The following is a 9,712-nucleotide window of genomic DNA, read 5'->3' as shown; positions in this document are numbered from 1 at the left end:
CCCTTGAACAGCACAGGTTTGAACTATGTAGGTCCAACTATATGTCGATTTTCTTCAACAGGAAATACTGCAGTGCCACATGGTCTCTGGTTGAACTGGGGATGCAGAACCACAAGCAGGGGCTTCCCAGCTGGTGCTAGTGGTAAAGAATCCACCTGCCAGTGCAGGAGATGTAAGAGATGTGGGTTTGATCCCTGGGTTGGGAAGATTCCCTTGAGGAAGGCACAGCAACCCACTCCAGTATTCTTGTCTGGAGAATTCCATGGACAGAGGAGCTACACCCTATAGGGTTGCAAAGAGCTGGACACGACCAAGCAACTTAGCATCTACACAACCACAAGCAGGGAGGTACAGCGAATAGGAGGACCCAGCTGTAAGGTAAATGCAGAGATTGAGCAAAGGGTCAGTGACCTTAACCCTGGGATCACTCAAGGGTCAACTGTATTAACCAAAAGAAAGCTAGTTAACAGATCTCAAAGCAAGGATTCAAGTGCAGGTACTTTATTTGGGAGACGATTCCAGGAAACACAGTTAGGGAGAAAGGAAGAGAAGGAAGCCAGTCAAAGGTATCATCAACCACCTAGCACCATGGCAACTGAAGCTCCACCCCTTGGGGACTCTGGGAGATAGAGCAGAAGGCAGATCAGAGCTTCCACCTGAGGAGCAAGGGGGCAAGAGTGTTTAGTGATCAACTACCCAACTATCCAAAATCACTGCAGATGGTGACTGCAGCCATGAAGTTAAAAGATGCTTACTCCTTGGAAGGAAAGTTATGACCAACCTAGATAGCATATTAAAAAGCAGAGACATTACTTTGCCAATAAAGTTCCATCTAGTCAAGGCTATGGTTTTTCCAGTAGTCATGTATGGATGTGAGAGTTGGCCTATAAAGAAAGCTGAATGCCATAGAATTGATGCTTTTGAACTGTGGTGTTGGAGAAGACTCTTGAGAGTCCCTTGGACTACAAGGATATCCAACCAGTCCATCCTAAAGGAGATCAGTCCTGAGTATTCATTGGAAGGACTGATGTTGAAGCTGAAACTCCAATCCTTTGGCCACCTGATGTGAAGAGCTGACTCATTTGAAAAGACCCTGATGCTGGGAAAGATTGAGGGCAGGAGGAGAAGGGGACAACAGAGGATGAGATGGTTGGATGGCATCACCAACTCAATGGACGTGAGTTTGGGTAAACTCCGGGAGTTGGTGATGGACAGGGAGGCCTGGCATGCTGCAGTCCATGGGGTCACAAAGAGTCGGACACAGCTGAGCAACTGAACTGAACTGAACCCAACTATCATCATTGAGCACTGGCTCTGGGGACGTTGGCTCTCTGGCTTTCTAGGATTACCTTGTGGGTAAGTAGAGTATCCTGCCATGACCATAAAGAAAGCAGCCTTTGAACCTAGACATGAAGCTGAGGGTATATGAGTGGGGTAAGGAGTGCCTTCCACTATACCAATACAACAGTATTAATATGAGTCAAGATTGAATGTAGGGCAAATGGCACTAATAGGTATAAAATGAGAAATGACATAACAATAGAGGGATAATCCACCAAAAGACCAAATCAATCACAAATTAGTTCAAGACACAGCATCAAAATATGCAAAGCAAAAACTGACAGAATTACACAGATAAATTGACAAGTGCACGATCATGGTTGAAGATTTTAACAAACCTCTATTAGGAATTATTACACTAAGCAGACAAAGATTAGTAAGGAAAGCAGAAGATATGGTGGGAAATAGTCCATTGTGATGTGCCAGCTCAGTTGCTCCGTCGTGTCCAGCTCTTTGTGATACCATGGACTGTAGCCTGCCAGGCTCTTCTGTCCATGGGATTCTCCAGGCAAGAATACTGGGGTAGGTTGCCATGCCCTCCTCCAGGGGATTCCTGACCCAAAGATTGAACCAGGTCTCTTTGTGATACTTTATTAAATCTGCCAATTCTCTTTTGCCATGTAAGGCAAGGCAACATATTCACAGATTCCAGGATTAGCACATAGAGTTCTCTGGGAGGGTCACCATTCTGCCACCACACAAACTATGGAAACTTTTGCAGCATGTATACTGGGGACAAAGAGATGCATTAGTGTACTCTTGAGATCAGGGCAAACATATGAAAGGGCAACCATTGACCTATTTTACTTATGGGCATGGAGGCAAAACGTTCTAAATAAAATAGTAGCAAATGAAATTCAGCAATATTTATGTTCAGATTGGGTTCATTTCAGGAGCAGAAGGGTGATTTCAGAAGGGATTCCAAAATCTTTTGATATAATGTGCTACATTAAGAGATTAAAAAAGTCTTTCTGATCATCTCAGTAATTCCATAAAAAGCATTTGATTAAAAAAATCAACATTCATCATGATTTCAAAAAATCTTAGCAAAGTAGAAATAGAAGAGAATATTCTATACCTAATATCTAAAACCTACAATAATCATGTGTATTGATGAGAACTTTATAAGCATTCTCACTAAAGTCAGAGACCAAAAACAAAAGATACTTTGTGTCACCACTCCATTCAGGAATGTACTAAAGGTTCTAGACAACCCAACAGATTAATTAAAAACATAAAGAATTGGATAGAAAGACATGAGCTATGTTTATATACATATAAAGCCTAAGAAATAATTTTATTCCTAGTAATAAACCAATATAAAATTCTAAAACTAATTTGAAAGTTGGTGCACATTTTTGGATATAACCTCAGCGTAATCAATAACATTCCTCATGATCCATTAGAAAAGCAATACACAAAACATACTTTTTGCAACAACAATAAAAACTATAATTTACCTAAGGCTAAATTCAACAAAAATGTACTTGATAATTAAAGAGAAGACACAGCATGATTGAAGTAATGGAAGTCTCAAATAAATGGAGAAGTCATAAAAACCATGTGTGGGATTGGAAGGTTTACTATAGTAAAGATAGCAGGTTGCTCCAAATTAATTTATAAATTCAATTTAAAATGTAATTCCATTTAAAATATCCTCAGAGTTTTATATAGAGCTTGATGTCTCCTTTATATGTGGAGAAAAGGACAAGAATAGCCCAAAAAATCTTTAAAGAAGAGCAAGGTAAGGAAGAGATCAATACTGTTTGTAAAATTATAGTGATTAATACAGTGTGATGTTAGCACAAAGATAGGGAAGGTACCCGGTGGAACAGAACACAGAGTTCAATCCTATTCATCTTGGAAAGCTTAATATTTGTCAGAAGTTGCATTACTGATCATTGGGGTAATAAAATGGTGGTGGGAAAATTAGCTATCTGTATGGCAAAATGTAAAATTTACTTCTTACCTCATTCCCCTGGCTGGATTTTAAACTCAAGTGTGTGGAGCATTATTTTTAAAATTTAGAAGATAACATAAAATTTTAAAAAGCTGACAAATTTGACTCCTTTAAAATATTAAACTTCTTTGCAAAAGTGTTAGTCCCTCAATTGTGTCTGACTCTTTGCAACCCCATGGACTGTAGCCTGCCAGGTTCCTCTCTCCGTGGGATTTCCCAGCCAAAAATACTGGAGTGGGTTGACATTTCCTTCTCCAGGGGATTTTCCCGAGCCAGGGATCAAACCCATGTCTCCTGCATTGTAGGCAGATTCTTTACCACCTAAGTCACCGGGGAAGATGCATGTGCTAAGTCACTTCAGTCATATCTGACTCTTTGCGATGCTGTGGACCATAGCCTGTCAGCCTCCTCAGTTCATGGGATTCTCCAGGCAAGAATCCTGTAGTGGGTTGCCATGCCCTCTTTCAGGGATCTTTCCACCCCAAGGATCAAACCAGAGTCTCTTACATCTCTTGCATTGGCAGGAGGGTTCTTTACCACTAGTGCCACCTGGGAAGCTCCTCCATGAAAAAAGATGCTATTTAATATAAATGTAGTTAAATTAAAACACAGAATGAAAGAAAATGTTTACAGTGTTCCTAGTTAACAAAGAATTGGTTGTCAAAGTATATAATGATTGCCTTCAAATTAAAGAGAAAGAACTAACTTGATTTAAAAAACAATAGGCAAGATTTTGGGGGGTTGGGGAGAAGGAAGGATGAATATGTGGAGTATAGATGATTTTTAGGGCAGTGAAAATACTGTCTGACACCATCATGATGGATACATATACTTATACATTTGTCCAAGTCCATAGAATGTACAACAGCAAGAGAGAACCCTAAAATGTAAACTGTGGATCTCTTATGATAATGATGTGTTAACATAGCTTCATCAGTTGTAACAAATGTACCTCTTTGGTGGGGAGGGGTTGACAATGAATGTGTGGGGGCTGGGGGTATATGGAAAATATTGGTACCTTCCCTTCTAACTTTGCTATGAACCTTAAACTGCTCAAATACAATTTTTTTTAAAGGTCTTACTTTTAAAAAAATAGGCAAAGTTATATGAGGTGACAGTTTATAAAAGGATGGCCTAATGACCAATAAACATGAAATATTGTTTCACTTTTACTGGTAATCAGAGACACATAAATTTTTTTTTAAGTTGCCGTTTCACATCATGAGGTTAGAAAAATATTTAAAGCCTGACAGTACCACATGGTGACTTGGATGTAGATCGAGGAGAACTTTCAAATATTTCTGTTGGAAATGTTAATTTGTACAAAATATTTGGAGAATAATTTGACAACATCTAGCAGAGATTAAACTTGACATTCCCTGTGCCCCAGCATTCCACATCCTTCCTAGACGGATTCTTGCAGGTTGTGGCACAAATGCGCGTGTACAGGGATGTTCGTCATAGCGGTACCAGTAATGACAACAACATGGAAATCATTGCAATGTTCATCGATAGGAGAATGAATAAACTGTGATACAAGCAAGTGAAAAGGAACCCTGCACAACTTGAAAGAACTAGAGCCACAGGCATCAATATCGATTAATCTCAAACACATAATGCAGAAGGAAAAAAAGTTGTACAATGATATCTCGAGTATGATGCCACTTACGTGAAGCTATAATCCTTCAGAACAATGCTATATAATATTACAGAGTGCTCTAAATAGGCAGTAAAGTTCAAAAACTTGACATGAGAAAGATAAATGCCAAATGATTGACAGCAACAGGATCCAGAAAGGATACATAGGGGTTTCCACTTTATCTGCAATATTTAATTTTTTTTCATGAAATAAAAAAAATGTGAAGCAAATATATTTGATAAATCATGGGTATACCATTGGATCTGCAATATTTAATTTTTTTCATGAAAGAAAAAAAATGTGAAGCAAATACATTTGATAAATCATGGATATACCATTGTGCTTCCTGTTTTAATTTGTGTACGTTTCTGTGTCCATTCATTGAAAATGAGTATCTTGCATGTGCTAAACACTGTTTTTAAAACTAGTGGAAGTGCCAAATATCAACATGAATTAACCATTTGTATAAGTGTTAGTTGCTCAATCACGTCCAACTCTTTGCAACCTCATGGACTGTAGCATGCCAGGCTCCTCTGTCCATGGAATTCTCCAGGGAAGAATACTGGAGTGAGTTGCCATTCCCTTCTCCAGGGATCTTCCTGACCCAGGGATTGAACCCTGGTTTCCTGAACTGCAGGCAGATTCTTTATCATCTGAGCCACCAGGGAAACCCTTTAAGAACTAGGGATAAAGCAAACCCTTTCAGCCTCCTAGACCTTATATTAAAGAAAGTGTTTAAGATATTTCATATTTTTTAAAGGGGAAAAAAAAGAGCAAGAGAAAGAAGTAGACGTGAAGACAACGTTTTGAGAAAGATTGGTTGGAATTGTGTAGATTCGATCGTGCTTAATGATCAGCAATTTATGGTGATTAGCTGTCTGTTCATTAAAATGATTTTCTCTAGAGGGATTCCACTGCTGGATTGCAAGCAAGTACAAGAAGAGTGCCACTGGGTTGGTTGAGAGTTTTTTTGCCAAGTGGGGAAGTACAATTAAAAAGCAAAGATTCAGAGAGGTTTCTGGGAAGGTGGCAGAGCAGGAAGCACCAGGAACCTGTGTCTACACCTAGACAGCAATTGCACTGGTAGAATCCACTCAGTGTAACTATTTTGGAACTCTGGAGTCTAGCAATATCTAGGGAAAGCTCAGCTCAGCTCAGCTCAGCTCATTCGCTCAGTCGTGTCCTACTCTTTGTGACCCCATGAATCACAGCATGCCAAGCCTCCCTGTCCATCACCAACTCCCGGAGTTCACTCAAACTCATGTCCATCGAATCAGTGATGGCATCCAGCCATCTCATCCTCTGTAGACCCCTTCTCCTCCTGCCCCCAATCCCTCCCAGCATCAAGGTCTTTTCCAATGAGTCAACTCTTCGCATGAGGTGGCCAAAGTATTTGAGTTTTAGTTTCAGCATCAGTCCTTCCAATGAACACCCAGGACTGATCTCCTTTAGAATGGACTGGTTGAATCTCCTTGCACTCCAAGGGACTCTCAAGAGTCTTCTCCAACACCACAGTTCAAAAGTATCAATTCTTCGGTGCTCAGCTTTCTTTATAGTCCAACTCTCACATCCATACATGACCACTGGAAAAACCATAGCCTTGACTAGACGAACCTTTGTTGGCAAAGTAATGTCTCTGCTTTCTAATATGCTATCTAGGTTGGTCATAACTTTCCTTCCAAGGAGTAAGCATCTTTTAATTTCATGGCTGCAATCACACATCTGCAGTGATTTTGGAGCCCAGAAAAATAAAGGCTGCCACTGTTTCCCCATCTATTTGCCATGAAGTGATGGGACCAGATGCCATGATCTTTGTTTTCTGAATGTTGAGCTTTAAGCCAACTTTTTCACTCTCCTCTTTCACTTGCATCAAGAGGGTTTTTAGTTCCTCTTCACTTTCTGCCATAAGGGTGGTGTCATCTGCATATCTGAGGTTATTGATATTTCTTCTGGCAATCTTGATTCCAGATTGTGTTTCTTCCAGCCCGGCGTTTCTCATGATGTACTCTGCATAGAAGTTAAATAATCAGGGTGACAACATACAGCTTTGACGTACTCCTTTTCCTATTTGGAACCGGTCTGTTGTTCCATGTTCAGTTCTAACTCTTGCTTCCTGACCTGCATATAGGTTTCTCAAGAGGCAGGTCAGGTGTTCTCAGTATTCCCATCTCTTTCAGAATTTTCCACAATTTATTGTGATCCACACAGTCAAAGGTTTTGGCATAGTCAATAAAGCAGAAATAGATGGCTTTCTGGAACTCTCTTGCTTTTTCCATGATCCAGCGGATGTTGGCAATTTGATCTCTGGTTCCTCTGCCTTTTCTAAAACCAACTTGAACATCTGGAAGTTCACGGATCACGTATTGCTGAAGCCTGGCTTGGAGAATTTTGAGCATTACTTTACTAGCGTGTGAGATGAGTGCAACTGTGCGGTAGTTTGAGCATTCTTTGGCATTGCTTTTCTTTGGGATTAGAATGAAAACTGACCTTTTCCAGTCCCGTGGCCACTGCTGAGTTTTCCAAATTTGCTGGCATATTGAGTGCAGCACTTTCACAGTATCATCTTTCAGGATTTGAAATAGCTCAACTGGAATTCCATCACCTCCACTAGCTTTGTTCATAGTGATGCTTTCTAAGGCCCACTTGACTTCACATTCCAGGATGTCTGGCTCTAGGTCAGTGATCACACCATCGTGATTATCTTGGTCATGAAGATCTTTTTTGTACAGTTCTTCTGTGTATTCTTGCCACCTATTCTTAATATCTTCTGCTTCTGTTAGGTCCATACCATTTCTGTCCTTTATTGAGCCCATCTTTGCATGAAATGTTCCCTTGGTATCTCTAATTTTCTTGAAGAGATCTCTGGTCTTTCCCATTCTGTTGTTTTCCTCTATTTCTTTGCATTGATTGCTGAGGAAGGCTTTCTTATCGCTCCTTGCTATTCTTTGGAACTCTGCACTCAGATGCTTATATCTTTCCTTTTCTCCTTTGCTTTTCACTTCTCTTCTTTTCACAGCTATTTAGAAAGGCTTCACAGTAAACTGAGGTTAAGTTCAAATCAGTTTCAGTTCATAGTGTGGTAGCAGCTATATATCCTCCATCTTTCCAGCCCCCTCCCTCCCACAACCCAAGAAGCTTGTGTGTGTTCAAGGAGCAGCTTGTGCAGCTTTCAGGAGCCAGAGGTTCTGTACTCTGATTGCTGCTTCTGCTCATAAAGGTGTAGATGAAGAGGTGAGCAGGCATTGTGGCAACTCCCACTCTGGGTGAAGTGACTTCCAGGGCATTTAAAGGCTGCTCCTCCTTTTTCTCTTTGTACACTTTTGGGAGCTGGACACTAAAGATTAGAGAATTCAAAATACACATATGGGGCAATTAGAAAGTTACCACACATATCCAGGGAAAGGCACAGATTCAGAAAAGAATTGAAAAGACCCAAAATAGTTTACACCTCAGGTTGACCCTCACTTAGCACGGAGACAGCATAAAATGAGAGAGAGAGAGGCTGGGAGGGAGAGAGAGAAAGAAATCAGCAAACCTTTAGAGAAGGGGGAGAATCTGATTTCCATAGTTAGCACATCATTAAATGCCATGTCCAACTTGAAACAAAAAAAAAAATCACAAGGAACAGAAAGAAATAGGAAAGTATCACCCATTCAAAGGGAAAAATAAATAAATCAACAGAATCTGTCCCAGAGAAACAGCAGATGGTAGACCTACTAGACAAAGATTTAAAGTAGCCATCCTAAAGATACCTCAGAAAAACTAAAGAAAGGTGAGAAAGTGAAGAAAATGATGCATGAACAAAATGGAAATATCAATAAAGATACATAAAATGTTAAAAAGAGGGATAGAAATTCTAGATAACATGTGGAAGCAAAACAAGTGTGCAAATAAGCAAAAAGTGGTATATACATAGCATGGAGTGTTATCTAGCTCTAAAAAGAAAGGAAATTCTGACATATGCTACAAGGATGAACCTTGTTAAATCATGTTATGTCTGGACGTTTTATGTTGCTTCTCTTGCTCGGTGATTTTAAAGAGATTGAGTAGTATGATTTTTTCCTTCCTTTTCCAAGCTGAAGTTCTGTTTCCACCTAAGGCATGCCTCTATGTATCGGCTACTATTGTATTTCAAAAAATGCTTGAGACCTTGTGCAGCATTCCTTAATTCTTTCTCTTGCTTGTCACAACTGCGTGAAAACATTGTGACTTTTTTTTTCTCTTAGCTTAAATAAACTCCAAGATTACTGGGAAAAAAAATATGCTAAATGAGATACACCAGAAATGAAAAGACAAATACTGTATGATTCCATTTATGTGAAATACCTAGAGCACTCAAAAATCATAGAGACAGGGGACTTACCTGGTGGTCCAGTGGCTAAGACTGCTTCCAATACAGGAGGTACAGATGTGATCTCTGATCAGGGAACTAGGATCCCACATGCTGTGGGGCTCAACCAAAAAATAAATAAATAAATAAAATAGCCTATTTAAAAAATCATAAAGGTGGAAAGGAGATTAGTCATTTCCAGGGACTGGCAGGAAAGAGGATGGGTGTGTGTGTGTGTGTTTAACAGGTACACTATCAATACGCTTACAGGGCCATATGTTTTGGTAAAGTTTGAAAATTTTTGAAAAGATTTTATGATTTAAAAAAAAAATCACCATTCCCTTCTTACTTCCTTTTTGCTGAAATGGCCAAGGGTGTTTTTGCCATCCAGCCAAGGAGAAGCTGTGCTGAGGATACATCCAGTTGGGTTTATTGAGATGTA

The sequence above is a fragment of the Bos indicus x Bos taurus genome, chromosome 13 (assembly GCF_003369695.1).
Source record: "Bos indicus x Bos taurus breed Angus x Brahman F1 hybrid chromosome 13, Bos_hybrid_MaternalHap_v2.0, whole genome shotgun sequence".
NCBI classification, from domain to species: Eukaryota; Metazoa; Chordata; class Mammalia; order Artiodactyla; family Bovidae; genus Bos; species Bos indicus x Bos taurus.
Note: the sequence above shows the minus strand (reverse complement) of the source record.